Here is a 23769-nt window from a genome sequence, read left to right as displayed (position 1 = left end):
GGACAGAGGAGCCTGGCAGGCTGCAGTCCGTGGGGCCATAAAAGAGTTGGACATGACTGAGCGACTAAACGTCAGAGGAGAGTTCATGGTGGAACTATGGGTTGTTTGAGAATTTTGGTTCATTTGTGTTAGATTTCAAATATTGGCAGTTAACTAAGAATCATCAGTAAGCTTTTCCAGTCATTGAAAAAGTCTTTTGACAAGTATCTTGAGAGAATAAGGGAACAGGAATGACCAATCCCCCCTCGCCCCGCTTTTTTTTTTTGGCTGAGACTCAGGGCATGCAATCCCCAACCAGGGATTGAACCCACATCCCCTTCTGTGGAAGGAAAGAGTCTTAACCACTGGACCTCCTGGGAAGCCTGGGGAGCAGGAATGGCCAGAAATGAGTTCTGTCTGCCAATAAACCAAAGCAATTCAATCCTGTGATGCACAGTGGAAGGCAGCTAAGTATTTTTTCTGCCTAGCACCCTTTCCCACCCACCCTTGAGTTGCAACCAATTTTCCTTTGGGTAACGGGAGAAAGAGACCAACTGCCTTGGTTTGCCCTAACTCAGTGTTAGCACTTAAAGTTCTATGCATAGGAAACTTTATAGTCCTGGGTAAACAGGAAGCATCAGTCATCTAGGAGTGTGAGGTGTGGAGTGGTGACAGGCTCGTTTCTTCCCAGACGTAAGTGTGGCTCTTGATCAAGGTCTGATCACTTACTGCATCCTACCCACGTGGTCACAGTGATTGAATGAGGAATAGATTTGAGCAAAGCTGGTCTGTCTCTACCAGAGGGAATAGGGAAAATGAGCTCTTTTCAACTTGTACCATTTACCATGATCGCCATCTTGATTGCCTTGTGGAAAGATCCTTCCTAGAAGCGGAGAGCCAGGGACCTGATCATTTGACCCCTGGAAACAGCCACTGATGAAGCCAGCTGCCACCCTGGACGTTAAACTTACTAAGCTATAAATTCCCTTCTCTGCTCTAGCTTGTTTAAGTTGACTTTCTCTCGCTTACAACCCTAAGAGTCCAACAACCTGTCAGCACGAAGGCACATTTATTAAAATTTTAATCAACAGGAGTCTGAAAATGTACTTTTCCACCTCTTTGTCAGCATTCAGTGCATCTCTACTTAATCATTATCCCACATAGCACTTAAAGCAGGTAAACAAACAAACAAACAAACTATATATATATATATATCCATACATTTAACTGTTTGGATTCTAGAAGTATTGTGACACGAACAGCGAAAATAAATTGCCTAGTCTGAGCTGTCAGGTCTCTGTTATTCAGTCTAATTATCCAAAATTGATGCAATAGCTTTCATCAATTAACCAAGGAAATAAGTAGGAAAAGTCCCTTGAAAACTTTCTTGATTAGCAAGAAGTGTGAAATGTTTCTGAAGTTAAAATAAGCATGGCCAGGTTATGGATTAGAATGTAAAGCTGACATAAAATTTTAAGAGCCTACAATTCAAAGACATTTCTTACTTGTGCTTCATTGTTTTAGTTTATATATATATCCCAGGGCACATGTTCTTTTCTCTTTTTTTTTTTTTTGAGTACTTAGGAAAGGTATTTCTGTACAAAACTTAGCAAAGTCTCACAGTGGAAATAGAGACCTATTAAAAACTTTGGAAACAAGCAGAGACTTGACCAGAGCTACTAACAGCAATAGGTAAGATGGTCTGGAAAAAGAGGAGATTACAGATGAGACCCCTTTGGAGTTCAGTACAATTGTCAAGACAAGTAATAGTGACAGTCTCAGTAAAGATAAATGATTTTCTGTTCTGGTTTCTACCTGACCCATGCAAGCGCCAACTATAAAAGGGAAAGGACATACTAAATATTAACAGTCAACATATATAAAGTGCTTCATATAGCAAACACCCAGACAGCATTTATCAAGAGCCAGACACTATTCTAAGCACTTTACAAATATTAGCTCATTTAACTCTCATTATAAATTTATGAGATAGTGGGACTTCCCTGATGGTCCAGTGACTAAGACTTTGTGCTTCCAATGCAGAGGGTCCGGGTTCAATCCCGGATCTGGAAACTAAGATCCCACATGTCGCGCGATACAGCCAAAAAATAAATAAACAAGTAGAAATGAGACCTTGCACCTTGCTCACCCCCGGGCAGATCCCAGGGACCCACCTCCCAGACCCACCAGTCTACGTGTTCCAGTGTTACATGGGAGGAGCAGAAAGAGCAGTGAGCTATAGAGGTGTCTTGAGGGTAGGAACGAAGGACAACTCAGCAGTGAACTGCTCATGTGTGATAAGCCAAGTATCAGATGCCTAGGTGATGAAGAAGATTAGGGATCCTACCAAATTCTCCAGAAGGCAGGAATTTGGATGAAAACTTAAGGAGAAAAGGGTAGCAGGGACCACACAATTTGACCAAGATTAAATTTCCACCACTCCAAGTGGAACAGAGGCTTACAAGAACAATTATAAGGGAAATCATACAGGGGAAAAAAAATGTAGGGATTTCCCTGGCAGTCTAGTGATTGAGACTCTGCATTTTCACTGTAGAGGGGCCCAGGTTCGATCCTCGATCCCTGTCCGGGAAATGAGAACCCACAGGCCATGTGGTGTGGCCAAAAAGTAAATAAATAAATAAATATTAAAAGAATGAATGTAATATCTTTGCATATCTGAACGTGTTGCCTAAGATTTGTATCTACAAAGCACAGAAGCACAGAGGTCACTGACCTGCATCCTACCATATGTCCATAGAATAGAGTGTCAGAATGAAGGAAGTTACAATGGTAGGGATTCAGTCTTTGAGAAGACAAAGGATCCTCTCAGGGGTTCTCTTAACACTGTGGCTCGCTGTACCTTGTCAACCTCACATGCTCAACTTCCCATACTGTTTCTCCCCAGTTAATATGCTCTCTGCTTCCAACTTTTTGTTTGGAAATCTTATGTGTCCTCCAAATCCCAGCATATGAAACCATGAAGCTGTGAGCGCTCCTTTTCGATCTCTCTCAGATTCCATCATGTATACATAGAGGATGCGTGTGTGTGTGTGTGTGTGTGTGTGTGTGTGTGTGTCTCCTAAGCCATCTCAGTCATGTTCCACTCTTTGTGACCCCGTGGACTGCAGCCCACCAGGCTCCTTTGTCCATGGGATTCTCCAGGCAAGAATACTGGAGTAGGTTGCCATGCCCTCCTCTAGGGGATCTTCCCAACCCAGGGATTGAATTCATGTCTCTTATATCTCCTGCATTGGCATATAGGTTCTTTACCATTTGCGTCACCTGGGAAGCCCATATATGGAGGATATTCGATATTTTCTGCATGAATAAAAAAGCAATTGACCTCATCTTATACTTCTGTCTCTCCATGTCTCACCTCACTAATTAGTTTTTACTTTCTGTGCGGGTCTGGACTGTATTATATATATCATCATAATTGTTTCTTTAAAAAATTATTCTCTTTATTTTATTTATTCTTTTTATTCTTTTATTGAAGTATAGTTGATGTACAATATTATATGTTACAGGTGTACAGGTATATAGTGATTCATAATTGTAAAGGTTATACTCCATTTACAGTAATTGTAAAATGTTGGCTATATTCCCTGTGTTGTACTATATATCCTTGTATCTTACTTTATGCATAATAGTTTGTTCCTCTTAATCCTTCACCCCTATATACCCACCTCTCCCCATTACTAGCTTGTTCTCTATGAGTCTGCTTTTTTGCCACATTTACCAGTTTGTAGTATTTTGGAGAAGGCAATGGCACCCCACTCCAGTACTGTTGCCTGGAAAATCCCATGGATGGAGGAGCCGGGTGGGCTGCAGTCCATGGGGTCGCCAAGAGTCAGACACGAATGAGCGACTTCACTTTCACTTTCCACTTTCATGCATTGGAGAAGGAAATGGCAACCCACTCCAGTGTTCTTGCCTGGAGAATCCCAGGGACGGGGGAGCCTGGTGGGCTGCCGTCTATGGGGTCGCACAGAATCAGACACGACTGAAGCAATGCAGCAACAGTATTTTTTTAGATTTAAGATATAAGTGATATCATACAGTATTTGTCTTTCTCTGTCTGGCTTCTCACTTTAAGCATTTTTTTCATAACAGCATCAAATATATAAAAGGTATTCACTGTATATATATGAAAGAATGAATTCCCAGGGTGTCTGTGCAATAAAATAGAATACCTAGCATCTTAGATTGGGTTCTTCCAGAAGTCAACTGAACCACAGATTCAAGTTGAAGTTCTCCTGGCACAGGTTAATAAGGGAGTAAGGGAAGCAGGACAGTGAAGGGGAGGCAGACAAGAAAAGGATGCAATTTTTGATGAATTCTTGGACATGGTCTGAGCATGTAGGGAGCTCTGAAGCATAAACTGTACCTTGAGTTCCTGCAGTCTTGAGGTTTAGGGAGCTGGGCTTCGTCCACCCTCACTAGTCAGGGGCTGCCTGCCAGCCACCTTGGGGAATGGGCACTCTCAGGCATCTCGAACCTTCCAGATGGAGGTGGCTCCAATAGCCCAGGGGCAATTCTTTGAAGAAGCTTGCTGGTATAACCCGAGGAGTTTCTGAGGGGTTCTGAGCAGTGTATCTCTGTGTTCATTGCACCTGGGAACACAGGTCATAGAGGGCATCTTTGGTTCATTTTGAACATTATGTTCCTGTTCATCCTGGGTTTTTTTTTCTGGTTCATTGATTTTTTTTTTCCTGATCTGTTTGCTAAACTATATTGTACCTCCTTGTATTTGTTTATATAACACAATAAAAAGAATTTTAATTATTCTTAAACACAAGCAAATACCAGATAGTCCAAAGATTTATATCTAAAAAAGGAAACCATAAAAGTCCTGGAGGAAGGCTCCCAGCCACTTTGGGTGGAAAGTAGGGACTTGAGGTCAAATTACTCTACAGAGGAAATGGAAAGAATTTGTTTTTTATGTTGTTTTTTTTTTTTTTCTTCTGGGAGGGCAAGCACAGAGGAGAGAGGAGTAAGGCAGAAACAACAGATGTAGCCAAAAGACTGCTGGGAACCAGAGTGCCTGATGTTTGATTTTAAGATGCTGTGTGGCTCTGTTCCGCTAAGCGGTCGTTGTAGACAGTTCCAAACCTTGGGTAAATAGGAGCTGCTTCTGGTATAGAAACGAAGAGATGGATCAAAGAGGAGAGATGAAAGAACAATCTGGAACTGCACGATGGAGAGCAAGGGTTCAGTGTCGGCAGCTCACAACAGCCAGGCCAAGAGACCAGAACTCCACAGGGAATTGCAGCGGTCTTGACCGAGGTACTGGATTTCCTTTTCCTGGAGGCATGGGATATGACCAAGCCAGTCTTCTCTAGATCCTTCTGATAACTGAACTGCACCGAGGAAGCTAAAAGCCCTTCAATCTTTACAAAGTGCTTTTATAAAATAATATCCAATCATAATATGGGAGAAGTTACATAAGTTGTATGAGAATACGGAATAAGGCAGAATCAGAACCCGAGAAGTTCCCAGTCCAGGCTTCTGTTAAATATTTTTGTTCCCCAGCAGCAGCTTGCAATGACTGGGCCAAAGCTGCTGACTGCATCCGGTGCTCTCTGAAAAGCTTCACAGTGAAACAGGGAATCTCAAAAATGGGTTCATTTAAATCCCCTCTGTGTCATAACTGCCTGAAAAGTTGCAGACTTGGGGAATAAGATAAATATATAGTCACCATGACAGATTTCAAGTTTCGGCCAAATCAGTAAAATGAATGTGTACCCTCCCAAGAGGAGCTATGGTGACAACCAGCTCTTAAGAGTGCATAGATATGCAGAGGTTGGGACCAGTGGGGGAGGAAGTGGTTGATTCAGGAAGTGATCCCTGCAAGGATGATGGGAGAGTTGAAAAGTGAGACTGGGAAGGAGAGAGAGCCAGGAAAGGAGACGTTAATGAATGAGTTACTACAGTGGGCAGTCAGGGCTCTATCCTTGTGCAGAATACTTAGAATCGTCTCACAGAGAGGCAAGGAAGATGGGATATTTATTGACCAATTCCTGAACCTTTTTGGTTGAAGGTTGCTTTTGGGTTGTTTATTTGTTTGTTTTTCTTAATTTGGCTGCACCAGATCTTAGTTGGGGAACGCAGGATCTTTGATCTTCATTGCAGCATGAGGGATCTTTAGTTGTAGCATGTGGAATCTAGTTCACTAACCAGAGATCGAACCCAAGCCCCTGCATTAGGAGTATGGCGTCTTAGCCACTGGACCACCAGAGAAGTCTCCCTCTTAAGGTCTTAATTCCCCAGCATTCCCTCATTGCCAGGGAAACGATCTGGGAGAGAAATGTGTGACTTCAGTTGTCTTCAGGTAGGACAGTGAGAGTTTTGAATGTCCTTTCCCTGGTCTATTAGTTATGTGACTTTTCTTCTCTGTGCTTCAATTTACTCACCTACAGAAGCATGTTGATAATAATCGAAACTTACAGGGTTTTCATAAGAGTTAAATGACAAAGGATATATATGTAAAATGCTTAGAAAATTCTCAGGAGCCAATTTAATAATACAATTACCATGTTAAATCTACCCCATTCATTAAACTAAGTTGTTAAGTGAATTATAGCTATTCTCTCTTACTCTTTGGAAAGATAATAACTTATTTGCATTTGTTGCCTTTTTTCTAAGCAATCTAATGTTTTTTTCCTTAACAGATTTTCAACTTCATTCGTGCTTATAAGGTGAATTTTATAATGTTCATAATGAATAGTTATAAAGCTGGGTATCCATGAAGCAGATGACAGATAAAGTAATTTCTATACAGCTTGAACTGCAGATCAAGTTTTATGTCCAGTCAGGCTTTTCTTTTGTGTTTCGGTTTATTTTCTAATGTTACCTCTGCTAAAGGAAATGACCCAAGCTTTGCTCCAGGTCCCTGGGATGGGCACTGTGTGTTGGGTATCACATGCTGCTGCTGCTGCTGCTGCTAAGTCGCTTCAGTCGTGTCCAACTCTGTGCGACCCCATAGACGGCAGCCCACCAGGCTCCCCCGTCCCCGGGATTCTCCAGGCAAGAACACTGGAGTGGGTTGCCATTTCCTTCTCCAATGCATGAAAGTGAAAAGTGAAAATGAAGTCACTCAGTCGCGTCCGACTCTTAGTGACCCCATGGACTGCAGCCCACCAGGCTCCTCCGTCCATGGGATTTTCCAGGCAAGAGTACTGGAGTGGGGTGCCATGGCCTTCTCCGGGTATCACCGTCAGCTGCTGCTAAACATTGTGATTGAAGGGGAATCTTGAAATTAGAGCAGCTTTTTTTTTTTTTTAACTGATATCATTCCCAGCATTATGCAAAGTCAATGAACATATACCCAAAACTAAAAAGGCAAATATTTCAACTTGAGAGACAGAAAAAAAATGGATTCCTGGGAATTTCCTGGCGATTTGGTGGTTAGGACTCAGCGCTTTCACTGCTGGGGCCTGGGTTTGATCCCTCCCTGGTGGATCAGATGGTAAAGAATCTGCTTGCAATGCAAGGGACGAGGGTTCAGTCCCTGGGAGACCCGAGTTTGATCCCTGGGTTGGGAAGATCCCCTTGAGAAGGGCATGGCAACCCACTCCAGTATTCTTGCATGGAGAATTTCATGGACTGAGGGGCTTGGTGAGCTACAGTCCATGGGGTCACAAAGAGTCAGACACAACTGAGCAGCTAACACTGTGGGGAACTAAGATCCCACAAGCCAAACCACACAGTGTGGCCAAAAAAAAAGAAAGAAAGAAAGAAAGGATTCCTAACTTACTTCTTGGTTTTTGTCTTGGATTTCTTCATGTTCAGGTACAATCCTGTTGAGATGTTGTTTATAACCACACTATGCCATCTGTTTATGTCCATGATCTGCACTGAAAGTCATCCATTGCTGAGAAAGGCTGAAATGCTCAGGGATTGATCTCCTCAGTTTGATCATCTTGAGAAACTGCATCCTCAGTGTTAAAGGTTATAATATGTCAGCTGTGTGAGAGCTAGTGAAGAGAGTGAATATATCCCTGAGGTGTGCTACTTAAGCAAGCCACTTGAAAACTGGCTTTAAAAATGACATACAGAAATGTATTCAGATGATCCCTCCTTAAAAAGACCAATGAGAACAGGAAAGGTGCTTCTCCCCTCAACAGGAAAGATGTTTCTGTAGGGAATCTCAGTTATAGTTGTTGCTTTTTTTTTTTTTTTTGCCTGAGGTGCAGCTTGAGGGATCTCAGTTCCCCGACCAGGAACTGAACCTGAGGTCTGGCAGTGAGAGCACTGGGTCCTAACCACTGGACCGCTAGAGTAGTCCTTTGTTTTCCCTTTTAGATAAACAAGTTTTAGAGCAGTGTTCAGTTCAGTTCAGTTCAGTCGCTCAGTCGTGTCCGACTCTTCGTGACCCCATGAATCACAGCACGCCAGGCCTCACTGTCCATCACCAACTCCCGGAGTTCACTCAGACTCATGTCCATTGAGTCAGTGATGCCATCCAGCCATCTCATCCTCTGTCGTCCCCTTCTCTTCCTGCCCCCAATCCCTCCCAGCATCAGAGTCTTTTCCAATGAGTCAACTCTTCGCATGAGGTGGCCAAAGTACTGGAGTTTCAGCTTTAGCATCATTCCTTCCAAAGAAATCCCAGGGCTGAGCTCCTTCAGAATGGACTGGTTGGTTCACAGCAAAACTGAGTAGAAGGTACAAAGATTTTCCATGTATCCCTGGCCTCCACATACACACAACCCTCCCTACTATCAACCTTCCCCACCCACCAGAGTCGTACGTTTGTTACCATCTATGAATCTACATCAACACCTCTTACACCACAGTTTATGCTGGGATTTACTCTTGGTATTGAGTATTCTATGAGTTTGGACAAATGTACAGTGGCATGTGGGCTTCCCAGGTGGCCCTAGTGCTAAAGAATCTGCCTGCTAATGCAGGAGACATAAGAGACGTGGGTTCAATCCCTGGGTTGGGAAGACTCCCTGGAGGAGGGCATGGCAACTCACTCCAGTATTCTTGCCTGGAAAATCCCATGGACAGAGAAGACTGGTGGGCTACAATACATGGGGTCGCCAAGAGTCGGACACAACTGAAATGACTTAGTAAGCACACGTGCATAATGACATGTATCTACCATTATAATATAGTACAGAAGATTCACTGCCCTAAAAACCTGTGTGCTCTATCATCTCTCCCTTGCCCCAACCCTTGGCAACCACTGATATTTTTCTGTCCCCATTGTTCTTGCTTTTCCAGAATGTTGGAATCATACAGCCTTTTCAAATTGCCTTCTTTCCCTTGGTAACATGCATTTAAGGGTCTTCCATGTCCTTTCATAGCTTGATAGCTCATTTCTTCTTAGTGCTGAGTACTAGCCACTGTCTGGATATACCATAGTTTATTATCCATTCACCTACAGAAGGACATCTTGATTGCTTGCAAGTTTTGGCAATTATGAATAAAGTTGCTTTAAAGACCTGTGTGTAGGGTTTTGGGTAGAGATAAGTTTTCAACTCATTTGGGTAAATACCAAGCTGGATCATTTTGTAACAGTGTATTTAGTTTCATAAGAAGTCTCCAGGCTGTCTTCAAAAGAGATTGTACCATTTTGCAACCCCACTATCAATGAATGATAGTTCATTGTTGATAGTTCAAATGTTGCTATAGTTCATAGCAATAGTTCCTGTTGCCCCACATCCTCACAAGCTTTTAGTGTTGTCCGTGTTTTGGGTTTTAGGTGTGCAGTGTTAGCTCACACTTATTTTAATCTGCATTTCCTTAATGACATACAATGTGGAACATCTTCTTGTATGCTTATTTGCCATCTGTGAGGTATCTGGTGAGCTTTCTCTTCCAATCTTTGGCTTATTTTAAAATCAGGTTGTTTCCTTATTATTGCATCTTAAGAAATCTTTGTGTATTTTGCATAAGAGTCCTCTATCAGACATGTCTTTTCCAAGTATTTTCTCCCAGTCTGTGGCTTGTCTTCTCATTCTCTTGGCAGTTTCTTCCACAGAGCAGAGCAGAGTTTTTAATTTTAATGAGGTCCAATTTATCGAGTATTTCCTTCATGGATTGTGTCTTTGGTATTGCTTCTAAAAAAGTCATCACCATGCTTGAGGTCACCCAGATTTTCTCCCATGTTACCTTCTAGGAGTTTTACATCAGTAGTTTTGCATTTTACATTGAGTTCTATGATCCATTTTGATTTATTATTTTTGTCACAGTTCTAAGTTCTGTGTCTGGAAATTTTTCTTTTTTTGCATATGGATACCTCGCTGCTTGGCACCGTTTGTTGAAAAAGATGATATTTTCTCCATTGTATTATCTTTGTTCTTTTGTCAAAGATTAGCTGACTCTATTTATATGGATCTATCTTTGGACTCTCAATTCTATTCCACTGATCTGTTCATCTATTCTTTCACAATGCAGTCCTCTGACTCCGTGCTTTTGCTTTAATATTGTGTTGGTCATTTTGCTTCTTTATATAAACTTCAGAATCACTTAATTGATATCCACAAAATAATTTGCTGAGATTTTGATTGAGACTGTGTTGAACCCACAGATCAAATTGGGCTGATCTAACATATGGCATGCTGCAGTCGATAGGGTCACAAAGAGTTGGACACGACTAAGTGACTGAACAAAAATAAACATCTTGACAATTTGAATCTTCCTATTGATGAACGTGAAATATCTCTACGTTTATTTAGTTCTTTTTAAATTTCTTTTATCAGAGATTTATAATTTTTCTCATATACATCTTGTTGCAATGGCACACCACTCCAGTACTCTTGCCTGGAAAATCCCATGGACGGAGGAGCCTGGTAGGCTGCAGTCCATGAGGTCATTAAGAGTTGGACACAACTGAGCGACTTCACTTTCACTTTTCACTTTTATGCATTGGAGAAGGAAATGGCAACCCACTCCAGTATTCTTGCCTGGAGAATCCCAGGGACGGGGTAACCTGGTGGGCTGCTGTCTATGGGGTCGCACAGAGTCGGACACAACTGAAGCGACTTAGCAGCAGCAGCAGCTGATCTTTTTAAAGTATGTATTTGAAAACATACATACTAGTTGTATTTTTGTTGTTATTGTTCGGTCACTAAGTTATATCTGACTCTTTGTGACCCCATGGACTGCAGTATGCCAGGCTTCCCTGTCCTCCACTATCTCCTGGAGTTTGCTCAAATTCATGTCCACTGAGTCAGTGATGGTATCCAACCATCTCATCCTCTGTCATCCCCTTCTCCTCCTGCCTTCAATCTTTCCCAGCATCAGGGTCTTTCCCAATGAGTCAGTTCTTTGCATCAGGTGGCCAAAGTACTAGAGTTTCAGTTTCAGCATCAGTCCTTCCAATGAATATTCAGAACTAATTTCAGGATTGACTGGTTTGATCTTGCAGTCCAAGGGACTCTCAAGAGTCTTCTCCAGCACAATTCAAAATCATCAATTCTTTGGTACTTAACCTTCTTATGGTCCAACTCTCACATTTGTACATGACTACTGGAAAAACCATAGTCCTTTGACTAAATGGACCTTTGTCGACAAAGTAAAATGTCTCTGCTTTTCAATATGCTGTCTAGGTTTGTGATAACTTTCCTTCCAAGGAGCAAGGGTTTTGTAATTTCATAGAGGCAGTCATTGTCTGCAGGAAATTTTAGAGCCCAGGAAAATAAAATCTGTCCTTTTTCCCCTATTCTATTTGCCATGAAGTGAGGGGACCAGATGCCATGATCTTAGTTTTTTGAATGTTGAATTTTGAACTGGTTTTTTCACTCTCCTCTTTAACCCTCATCAAGAGGTTCTTTAGTTCCTTTCATCTTCTGCCATTAGAATGGTATTATCTGCATATCTGAGGTTATTGATATTTCTTCTGGCAATCTTGATTCCAGCTTGTGACTCATCCAGCCTGGCATTTCGCATGATGTACTCTGCATATAAGTTAAATAAGCAGGGTGACGATATATAGCCTGGACGTACTCCTTTCTCAATTTTGAGCCAGTGACTTGTTTCATGTCCAGTTCTATCTGTTGTTTCTTGACCTACATACAGATCTCTCAGGAGACAGGAAAGGTGGTCTGGTATTCCCATTTCTTTAAGAATTTTCCAGTTTGTTGTGATCCAAACAGTTAAAGGTTTTATCACAGTCAATGAACCAGAAGTAGATGTTTTTCTGGAATTCCCTTGCTTTTTCTATGATCCAGTGAATGTTAGCAATTTGATCTCTGGTTCCTCTACCTCTTCTAAATCCAGCTTGTACATCTGGCAGTTCTCCATTTATGTTCTGCTGAAGCCTAGCTTGAAGGATTTTGAGCATTACCTTGTTAGCATGTGGATTAGGCACAATCATGTGGTAGTTTGAACATTCTCATTCTTTGGCATTGCCCTTCTTTGGTATTGGAGCAAAAACTGACCTTTTCCAGTCCTGTGGACACTGCTGAGATTTCCAAATTTGCTGGCATTTATAGTGCAGCAGTTTAACAGCATCAGCTTTTAGGATTTGAAATAGCTCAGCTGGAATTCTATCACCTCCACTAGTTTTGGTTTTAGTAATGCTTCCTAAGTTCCACTTGACTTCACACTCCAGGATGTCTGGCTCTAGGTGAGTGACCATGCCACTGTGGTTATCCAGGTCATTAAGACATTTTTGGTATAGTTCTGTGTATTCTTGCCATCACTTCGTAACCTCTTCTGCTTCTGTTAGGTTCAGACCATTTCTGTCCTTTACTGAGCCCATCTTTGCATGAAAAGTTCCCTTGATCTCTCCAGTTTTCTTCAAGCAATCTCTAGTCTTTCCCATTCTGTTGTTTCCCCGATTTCTTTGCATTGTTTTCTTATCCCTCCCTGATCTTCTCTGGGACTCCGCATTCAGTTGTGTTTATCTTTCCCTTTCTCCCTTGCCTTTTGCTTTGTCTCTCCTCAGCTATCTGTAAAGCCTCCTCAGACAACTACTTTGCCTCTTGCAGTTTTGTCATATTTAAGTTTCTTCCAACTATTACATTATTTTTATTACTATATTTATATTATGTGGCAAAAAAAAAAAAACCCCAAGCTTTTTTCAGAACATTTCCAATCAACACCAATTAAGTGGCGAAAAACAGCTACAAATTATAACAACTTTTGATCAATACCAACATGGAGGAGAAAGTTCTTTGGATACAGTTCCATCCCCAATAAGAATATAGCACAATGACCAGCACAAATTATACCCACATTGACACTTAAAGCTGGTCACAATTTTGAATCTCTTTCATGAAGCTAGCACATTAGATAAAATAGTTTTTTCAAGCCTTTTAAGAAGGGTCATTGATCTGTTCCAAATTAAAGGAGACTGAAGAGACACGACAGTTAAAGGCAATGCATAATCCTGGACTGGACCCTGGACTGGGGGGACACAGCTATAAAGGTCAATACTGGGACTACGCATGAATTTTACTACGGATTAGTTAATAGCATTGCATCAGTGTTTCACTTCTTGATTTTGATCATTAAGATGTCCTTGTACTTTGGAAATATACACTGAAATATTTAGAAATGAAAGGCCTGATATATTCAGGTTTCTCTCCTTTTTTGTTAAACTATAGCACATGTTGTACATGTATACGTGAAAAAGTGTACTTTTTTTTTATGCAGAGGGAGATAATGAGAAATCTAATGCAGGAGAATGAAAACAAACTGGGTGAAGAGTACGCAAACAATCTTTGTACTCGTCTTGAAACTTCCCTGTAAGTTAGAAATCATAACAAAATTAAAAGTCACAAGCCAATAAAAATGCTCTAAAATTAATCTAGAAAGTTTAAAAATCATGTATTTGACACATTTTCCTGACTTCCCTCTAATATTTCAGACTTTTCCTAAAGCCAATTTAATGCAGTGTTTGGCCTAAAGATTTAAACATAAGCGAAAAACAGCTTAAAATACTACATAATGTTGTATTAATACATGACCGCTAGACAGAAAATATAAAATTGAAGAGAACACTTACTCTTAGATTCTTATAATCTTTTGTTTCACTGTTTGTGAAGTTAACGCTCATGAAAAGATAATCATATAAGTAGATTTTTTTTTTCTTCAGTGAAAGAGACCTAAGAGAAGATATGCTTCTTTGCCGTCATGAGAAGTGGGAAGTGTTTAGAGGTACAGGGGCATTATGTAAACAAATTACTCTCAAATGGTTTGGGAAAATAATAATATGAGATGGGATTTCCCTGGTGATCCAGTGTTTAAGCCTCTGAACTTTCAAAGCAGGTGGTGTGGATTTAATCCCCGATCAGGGAACTAGATCCCACATGTCCAAAAAATTAATAATAATGATAAGAGAAGCTAAAAAGTAAAAGTGGCCTAAGGTTAACAAAAGTGGGACAGAGATGAAGCATGTATGGGAGTCCTTTGTACCCTTTTTTTCTCTCTTGCTTTTTCTTTTTGACTGAAACTTTTCTGTAAGTTTGAAATTATTTTGATATAAAAGATTACAGGGAAAAAATCTCCAAACACATATTATGAGTCATCAGATAGTCCTTCTTATAGCCCTTCTGGTCTGTTCCATATTGCAGGATCTGCTTTCTGAGGCAGCTGTCAGCACCGGCACATGTCTGGATCCACCGCAGTTGGCCTTCTATCTTTCTGCTGCCTGCATCTCAAGCCCTGGGACTACTTGCCAGTGAGCCTGACTCAGGCTAGGACGTCACTGCCCTGAGCAACTCGGCCAAGACTGGTCCAACTGGTTAGGGTCCTCTGACCGTGTATGTAGTTAGGCAGGTAAGTAGCACCAACAGCACATACTCAGTCATTAAGTCACGTCTGACTCTTCTCGACCCTACTCTTTGCAGCCCACCAGGCTCCTCTGCCCATGGAATTCTCCAGGTGAGAATACTGGAATGGGTTGCCATTTCCTTCTCCAGGAGATCTTCCCGACCCAGGGATCGAACCCACGTCTCCTGCGTTATCAGGCGGATTCTTTGCCACTGAGCCACCTGGGAAGCCCAATGGGCCCATTGCAAAATATACGCTGTTTAGCTGAAGCTCTAAAAACGAAACAAAATCAAGTTTGCTTCAGCAACAGGAGACCAGTGTGAGGTTCTCCGTTTGCTGATAGACCCTGAGCAGCTGGGAGCACCCGTCCTCGCCTAGGATGTCCGCAGCCTGGCTGGCATGAGGCTCTATGTCCCCTTCCTCCCCAATCCCGATCTCTGTGATTACAGTTTTTATTTTTGCGATTTCCTTCAGTATAAAATCAAGGTCAGGGAGCATATTCTTCCCCACAAAGACATGATTAAAGCAGTGTGTGGAGTGACATTCAGTCTAACCTCTTTATTTGCATATCCTTTCTTCCTTCCTATAGAGCTGGTGTGTCATCAGCTGATAGGAAAGCACATTTTCCTGGTATGAGAGTACATTTTCCAGGCTCTCAATATTATTGTAAATATTAGGTAACATTATCATTAAAGGGGAATTTACTGCATTGGATTTAGGATATTTAGTATATCACAAGTGGGATAGCTATGAAGGATGTAAATTGTAGTTAACAGAGGATTTGAAAGGAAGGCATATATTCATATGGTGATACATGCTTGGTGAAAATTTTTTTGTGAATAACTTAGTGGGGGGAAAAAAAGAGTGCATTGAATCAGTAGAATAAGATAAACACATTTTGATCAGCAAGGGCACAGGCACTGATAATGAGGAAGAGGTAGTTCAGTTTCTGCACTTTTTTAGTTAAAAAAGTAAAGTGAGACAGAGCTGAGATTGTCCCAAGGGGAACAGAGAGCTTGACTGAGAACAGACTGCATAACCTTATAAGTGCATGCTAAGGGCTGCCCTCTATGCTAATTTCATTATAATGAGCAAAACCCGGTGGAAGCATTAATAGCATAAGTTGTAGTCAAGAGCCAGTTGGACACTTGGAAGATCTGTTGGGCATAACATTTAGAAGGAGCGTCCGGAAAAGATAAAAAATTATATCATCTGGGAAGGGTATAGATTTTATTTAATTAATTAATTTACTTACTGTATTTCATCAGCCTTATCTAAGTCATATGGAGAAAAAAGGTTCTTTCCAGTGAGCCTGTTTCCCAGAATGCAAAAGGGTGGGTGAGGAAGAGGTACGGGTGTGGTTGACTTTCCCAACTCTCCTTGTTGTCCAGGAGCTCAGATAAAGTTAAAAATTGGCAGTGTCTTTGGAGCAATTTCATCCCTTTCACTTCATCCTCAAATGAGAACATGGAGACTTCTTGGTGAGGAATTCTTTTTCTTTTTGGTTGTGCTGGGTCTTTGTTGCTACAAGTGGGCTTTTTCTAGGTGTGGCAAGTGGGGGCTACTCTCTAGATGTGTTGTGGGGGCTTCTTATTGCAGTGGCTTCTCTTGTTGATGAACAAAGGCTCTAAAGGGAGTGGGCTCAGTAGTTGCCGCACACAGGCTTACTTGCTCCATGGCATATGTAATCTTCCTGGACCAGGGATCAAACCCATGTGTTCTGCATTGGCAGGTGGATTCTTATCCACTGTGCCATGAACAAAGTACTAGATGAGGAATTCTAATGCCCCAATTTATTGCAGCCTATCCTAGGACACTCAGAAGCTCAGAGCTGGTTCCGAAGCTCTGGGTCATGGATCAGGTAGGAAACTGGAGAATGGGGCAAGAAGCAGGGAAATCAACAAAGGGGAAGGGAATAGCATACCATTAATGTCTCCTGAGTATTCCTTAGCACTCAAGTATAGATTGCAGGGTGACAATATTGTCATCCTGCTTATTTAACTCACAAGCAGAGTACATCATGCGAAATGCCAGGCTGAATGAATAACAAGCAGGAATCAAGATTGCCGGGAGAAATGTCAACAACCTCAGATATACAGATGATACCACTCTAATGGCAGAAAGTGTAAAGGAACTAAAGAACTCTTGATGAGGGTGGAAGAGGAGAGTGAAAAAGCTGGTTTGAAACTCAATATTAAAAAAAAAAAGATAATGGCATCCAGCCCCATCACTTCATGGCAAATAGAGGGAAAAAAGTGGAAACAGTGACAGATTTTCTTTTTTTTTGGGGGGGGGCGCACTCCAAAATCACTGCAGATGGTGATTGCAACCACGAAATTAAAAAACCCTTGCTCCTTGGAAGGAAAGCTATGACAAACTTAGACAGCATATTGAAAAGCAGAGACATCACTTTGCCAACAAAGGTCCATATAGTCAAAGCTATGGCTTTTCCAATAGTCATGTATGGATGTGAAATTTGAACCATAAAGAAAGCTGAGTACGGAAGAATTGATACTTTTGAACTGTGGTGCTGACAAAGACTCTTGAGAATCCCTTGGACTGCCAGGAGATCAAACCAGTCAATACCAAAGGAAATAAACCTTGAATATTCATTGGACAGACTGATGCTGAAGGTGAAGCTCCAATCCTTTGGCCACCTGATGCGAAGAGCTGACTCATTGGAAAAGACCCTGATGCTGGAAAAGATTGAAGGCAGGAGGAGAAGGGGATGACAGAAGATGAGACAGTTGGATGGCATCACGGACTCAATGGACATGGGTTTGAACAAACTCCAGGAGATGGCGAAGCCTCCAGGAAAGCCTGACGTGCTGCAGTCCATGGGGTTGCAAAGAGTAGGACACGACCTAGCGACTGAACAACAACAACAACAGATTGCAGAAACTTTTAGAGACACTTGACTTCCTGGAGAATCAGAAAGCCCTCGTATACAAGGAGAAAAAAGGTTCCTTGGTGAGCACAGATGTTAAATAAAAGGAATACACTGTACCTGTGAGTTCCGAGGTATCATGGACACTGCACACACCTATAATTTCTCCCACTGGTAAAGCAACAACTTGTGAAAATCAACAAGGACCAAAGATCTACGAGTCCACACCGTCCTGCTTCCCAGGGCTACTGCGTGGAGAACACTTGGAAATGGAGACACCAAACTCTCTCTTCTCAGAGATTTAAAAAAATTGTTTCCCTTGGCCATGCCATGTGGCATGTGGGATCTTATTTCCCTGACCAGGGATCAAACCCTCGCCCCTTGCATTGGAAGCGCAGAGTCTTAACCACTGGACCACGAGGAAAGTCCCTCTCTTGTCACAACTTTTCAGGATTGGTTTTTTTAAATTAAACTTTTGATTTTATACAGGATTATAGCTGATTAACAATGCTGTGATAGTTTCAGAGGGATAGCAAAGGCACTCAGTCATAGATATACATATATCCATTCTCCCACAAATACCCCTCCCATCCAGGCTGCCACACAACATTGAGCAGAGTTCCCTGGGGGAAGGGATAGTTAAGGAGTTTGGGATGCACAGGTACACACTGCTATATTTAAAATGGAAAACCAACAAGGACCTACTGTATAGCAGAGGACTGGTTTTGATATGCACGTGAGAGGAGCCGGTCACTCCTCTCTGCCCCAGAGGAGGTCAGAGGTGAAGGTGAGATGCCTCAGACTTAAAACACAGAATGCTCTCTTGGAACATGGGCTTGCAATAATAAACAGAACACGAAGTCTTTGAGCACTTTTCCCTCCTGCTCTTACATAGTTCTGACCAACTCAAGAGCTAAACATCTGTGAGAATGCATACACGGTGGCAATTTATTTTCTGTGTCCGACAGTGTCATTTAATAAAATAAATGCTGCCAGCAGTTCATTCTGCTAGCTCTCCAAGCCTAAGGTTTGACATGAACTTTGCTGCAAGGATATGCTTGCTTTATGATGATAACTTGCTTTACTCCTATTTTGTTACTCAAACTGCAACTTTGAATGATGTTTTTCTAGTCTTGGACTCTTCCCCTATGTTTGTAACACGACCCATTAGCTACATTGCTCTGAGATTAATTGGTAGTGATGACAACTCTGCAAATATACCCCAAACCACTGAACTGTACACTTTAAATGGGTGACTTTCACAGTATGTACATTATGTCTCATTAAAACTGTTCTTTTTTTTAAGTGCTAACTCCCAGTGTTCACTGCAACACTGTTTACAATAGCCAAGATATGGAAGCAACCTAAATTTCATTGACAGAAATGGATAAAGAAGATATAGTACATATACACAATGGAATATTACTCAGCCATTAAAAAGATAAAATAATGCCATTACAGCAACATGAATGGACCTAGAGATCATCATACTGAGTGAAGTAAGTCAGATAAAGACAAATGTCACATGACATCACTTATATGGGGAATCTAAAAAAAATGATACAAAAGAACTTATTTACAAAATAAACTCACAGACTGAGAGGAATGAATTTATGGTTACCAGGGCAGGGGTGGGGGAGGGGCAGTTAGGGAGTTTGGGATTGAGATGTACAAAATCAATACTTAAAATAAACACTGCTATATTTAAAATAAATAACCAGGACTTCCCTGATAATCCAGTGGTTAAGACTCTCCATTGTCAATGCAGGGGGTGCAGGTCTGATCCCTGGTCTGGTCAAGGAGCTAAGATCTCACATGCCCTGAAGCCCAAAACCAAAACATGAAACAGAGGCAATATTGTAACAAATTCAATAAAGACTTAAAAAATGGTCCACATCAAAAAATCTCAAAAAGAAATAAAACAAAATGGACAAACAAGGAGCTACTGTATAGCACAGGGAACTTTGCTCAATATTGTATAACAATCTAAATGGGGAAAGAATTTGAAAAAAGAATAGATACATGTATAACTGAATTACTTTGCTGTGCACATGAAAATAACTTTTTGTTTAATATAGCAGTTAAAGAACAGAAAGAGATTTGTTTATAGAACATAGCTCACATGGGTAAAAGAATTATAATTAGATATTATCCCTGCTCATTTTTATTGTCTTAAAGAGAGGTTTTATATGGGGTTGGAGCAGCCATTTCTTTGAAGAAGGTGACTTGCGGAGAGGGAAAATCTCCCTTTCCCTAACACCATCTCTAAAAAAAGGTAGAGGATCAAATTTTGCTTGTACATCTTACAAGTAGAAAGCTGAGATTATTTTAAAAACACTGAAACCAATGTGGTATTATCTGAATGCTGGAGATTACGATTTTTATAGAGCAATGGTTCCCAACCTTGGCAGTACATTGAAATTACCCGAGGAGTTTTAACAATACAACGATTGGGTCATACTTGAAGAGACTCTGATTTATGTGGTCTGAGGTGTGGCTGGGGTTTGGAATTTTAAAAGCTTTGTTAGTGATTCTAATGTGTAGACAAGGTTGAGATACACTGCCATGGAGAAAAAGGAGTAGCAGAATATCTGACTAGTTTATTAGTCCCTTGGTGCTCTGAAATTTCCAGTTACTGCTCATTTTTAAAAGCTTACATTTATGCCTAGGTCAGACAAGAGATGTTGGTAAGTGCCTAGAACAGATAACTTATTCTTAGTGGTTGTATTTAGGTTACTAAGTTTAAAGTCTTTATTGAATTTGTTACAATATTGCCTCTGTTTTATTTTCATTGCCAATTGTAAGCTTCCAATAACCATCTCTCAATGACTGATGTAATGACTTGGGGGTATGGAACAACACAGCAGAGAGCATCAAAGATAAAAGGTAACTTATGTCTTTGAAAAATTCTCACCTCTATTGCTCTGGTCTTTCTTTCCAGAACTATGTGTTAGACATTAGACTTTCTGGATTAGTTGTACTCACTGATTTTCATATGCTTTTTTCCTTTTATTTCAAATATCTTTTATTTTGATTCTACTTTCTAGGATAATTCCTATATTTTATTTGCCAAACTATGTATTGAATTTTAAAATACTGGTTGTTATATTTTTATTTCCAAGAACTTTCTCTAAATCTCTTACTGTACTTTTAAGAAATCTGTTCTTGTGTCGTAGATGTAACTTCTGTTATTTCTCTAAAGGTTTTTACAGATTTTTTTATGCTTCCTGCATATTCTATTTACCTGAACTTCCTTTTTTTCATCTCTGTCTTTCACGATAGAATGTGTCCTTAAATGTTTATTTAGTAGGAGGATAACAAAAATATTTTAGAAGCTTTGTATGTATGGATCAGATCACTAGGGGGTGATCAGGCAAGAACAAGGATGTTTGATTTGTACTTCACCAAATGTCAGGATCTTTAGGTTTGTTCCTCTTGACTAGGTCAGTTTTCTCAGAGAGTAATCCTTCAGCCTCCTGCCTAGAATGCAGTTATGGGTTGAATTGTGTTCCCCAAAAAGATCTGTTGCTGTCCTCACCTTCAGTACCTCAGAATGTGACCTTATTTGGAAATAGGGTAGTAATTCATTAAGATGAGGTCATATTGGTGTAGGGTGAGCCCTTAATCCAATATGACATGTCCTTATAAGAGGAGATAGAGACACACACACACACACACGGGGAAAGAACCACCATGTGGGGATGGAGGTAGAAGGAATACCTCAGGTTATCAGAAACTTGAAGAGACAAGGAAAAATCCTAGGAGCTTTGGAGAAAGCATGACCCTGCCAACACCTTGATTTCCAACTTCTAGTTCCTTAACTGTTAGACAATAAGGTGAAAGTGAAAGTGTTAGGCACTCAGTCGTGTCTGTCTCTTTGAGACCCCTTGGACCAGGCTTCTCTGTCTATGGGATTTCCCAGACAAGAATACTGGAGTGGTAGCCATTCCCTTCTCCAGGGGATCTTCCCGACCCAGGGGTCAAACCCAAGTCTCCTACATTGCAGGCAGATTCTTTACCGTCTGAGCCACCAGAGATGTTGTTTTAAACCAGCTAATTTGCAGTACAATAGCCTGAGGAATTAATATAGATGCATAAGCCTGGTTTTCACAAAACAGCAGGGAAAGGATGCTGCTGATCCCATTCAGTATCTAGACTATAATTAATTCCCCTCGTCTCACTGTGGCACTTAACCCTGCCCTCAGCTCTGCCTCATATGCTCTTTGGTTCAGTGTTTTCAGTACTGAGCCTCCAGTATTGTGCTATTGTGGGGGAAGGATAGCCTTCTGGTGGCACCAGGTGGGGAAAGTGACTTTCTGTTTCTCACCTGTTGTTTTAACTGCTTCTTATTCATATAATCAGCCAATCCTCCCACACTCTCATCCTACCTTTGGAAGTACTTGGTCCTTCTTTTATATGCGATCCCATGGACTGCAGCCCACCAGGCTCCTCCATCCATGGGATTTCCCAGGCAAGAGTACTGGAGTGGGTTGCCATTGTCTACTCCAATTATATTTATTTATTTTTGGCTGTGCTGGGTCTTGCTGCGTGAGCTTTTCTCTAGATGCAGTGATGATCGGGGGCTGTTCTCCAGTTGCGGTGTGTGGGCTTCTCATTATGGTGGCTTCTCTTGTTGCAGTCCAGGGGCTCTAGGCTCAGTAGTGTGGCTCACAGGCTCTAGAGCACAGGCGCAGTAATTGTGGTGCAAGGGCTTTGTTACTCCATGGCATATGGGATCTTCTGGATCAGGGGTTGAACCCATGTCTCCTGCCTTGGCGGGCAGATTATTTACCACTGAGCCACTAGGGAAACCCTTGGTTCTTCTTTTTTAAAGTTTTCTTTTTATTTATTTTTTGAAAGATTTTTTTAAGTGGACCATTTTTAAAGTCTCTATTGAATTTCTTACATGACTGTTTCTGTTTTCTGTTTAGGTTTTTTGGTTGTGAGGTATGTGGGATCTGAGCTCCCCCACCAAGGAGTGAATCTGCATCCCCTGCATTGGAAGGTGAAGTCTTAACCACTCGACCACCAGGGAAGTCCCAGTACTTATTCCTTACTTATGCTGAGTTCAGGTCTTTTTGGAGGGTTTTGCCTTTCCATTAAGTTTGTTCTAAATTGCTCCCCCACCACTGAAAAGTAGGCTTTCAGCTTTTTCAGTGCTGTTAAGTCTGGTTTTTTGGTTGTCAATATTTTGGCTTTTGTTTTTTATTCTTATGAGTCTATATCTTTTTAAAAAAATTATATATGATAATTTTGGTGAGGATTTGGGAAGGAGCTGATGAATCTATGTACTCAATCAAGCATGGTCAGCTAGAAATCCAACCACATAACTTTTTAGAGGATCTAGTTGTGAGTTAAGTAGAAAGAAAAGAGAACTTGTTCAACTTGATAAAACCTACAGCTAATATAATATTTAATTATGTATAATGTTTAATGGCAAAATTATTGAATGCTTTCTCCCCTAAGACCAGGAGCAAAACAAGTATGCTTATGTCCCTTTTACTCAGCATATCACTGGACATGCTAGCCAGTGCAATAAGGGAAGTTTTGCTTTTGGAACTTTCTAGAGAAGAAAATTTTTTCCAAATACATTCATATTAGTTGACTCTGTGGATGTGGAACCCATGAACACAGAACTTGTGGATACAGAGGGTCAACTGAAGTTAACTGTATGTCAAATGTACCTCATTAAAGCTGTTAAAAATTCAACTCAGAGAAAGACAAATGTCATATTATATGTGGAATAAAAAAAATGATATACATGAACTTATTTACAAAACAGAAAGAGACCCAAAGACATAGAAAACAAACTTATGGTTACCAAAGAGGAAAGGGTGGTGATCAGATCAGATCAGATCAGTCTCTTAGTCATGTCCGACTCTTTGCGACCCCATGAATCGCAGCACGCCAGGCCTCCCTGTCCATCACCAACTCCCGGAGTTCACTCAGACTCACATCCATCGAGTCAGTGATGCCATCCAGCCATCTCATCCTCTCTCCTCCCCTTCTCCTCCTGCCCCATATCCCTCCCAGCATCAGAGTCTTTTCCAATGAGTCAACTCTTCGCATGAGGTGGCCAAAGTACTGGAGTTTCAGCTTTAGCATCAGTCCTTCCAAAGAAATCCCAGGGCTGATCTCCTTTAGAATGGACTGGTTGGATCTCCCTGCAGTCC

The 23769-nt window shown here is 41.1% G+C and overlaps 1 long non-coding RNA gene across 1 annotated transcript; it reads left to right on the top strand.

Moving 5' to 3' along the window:
• Positions 1–4978: 4978 nt before the first annotated feature.
• On the top strand, positions 4979–22565 carry LOC104985389. Its single transcript, XR_824892.1, has 4 exons — positions 4979–5265; positions 14511–14715; positions 20402–20482; positions 22528–22565. It is a non-coding gene; the product is annotated as an uncharacterized LOC104985389 (long non-coding RNA).
• Positions 22566–23769: the final 1204 nt, after the last annotated feature.

The sequence above is a fragment of the Bison bison genome, unplaced genomic scaffold (genome assembly GCF_000754665.1).
Source record: "Bison bison bison isolate TAMUID 2011002044 unplaced genomic scaffold, Bison_UMD1.0 scf7180017864043, whole genome shotgun sequence".
Classification (NCBI taxonomy): domain Eukaryota; kingdom Metazoa; phylum Chordata; class Mammalia; order Artiodactyla; family Bovidae; genus Bison; species Bison bison.
This window is presented reverse-complemented; position numbering and strand designations above follow the sequence as displayed.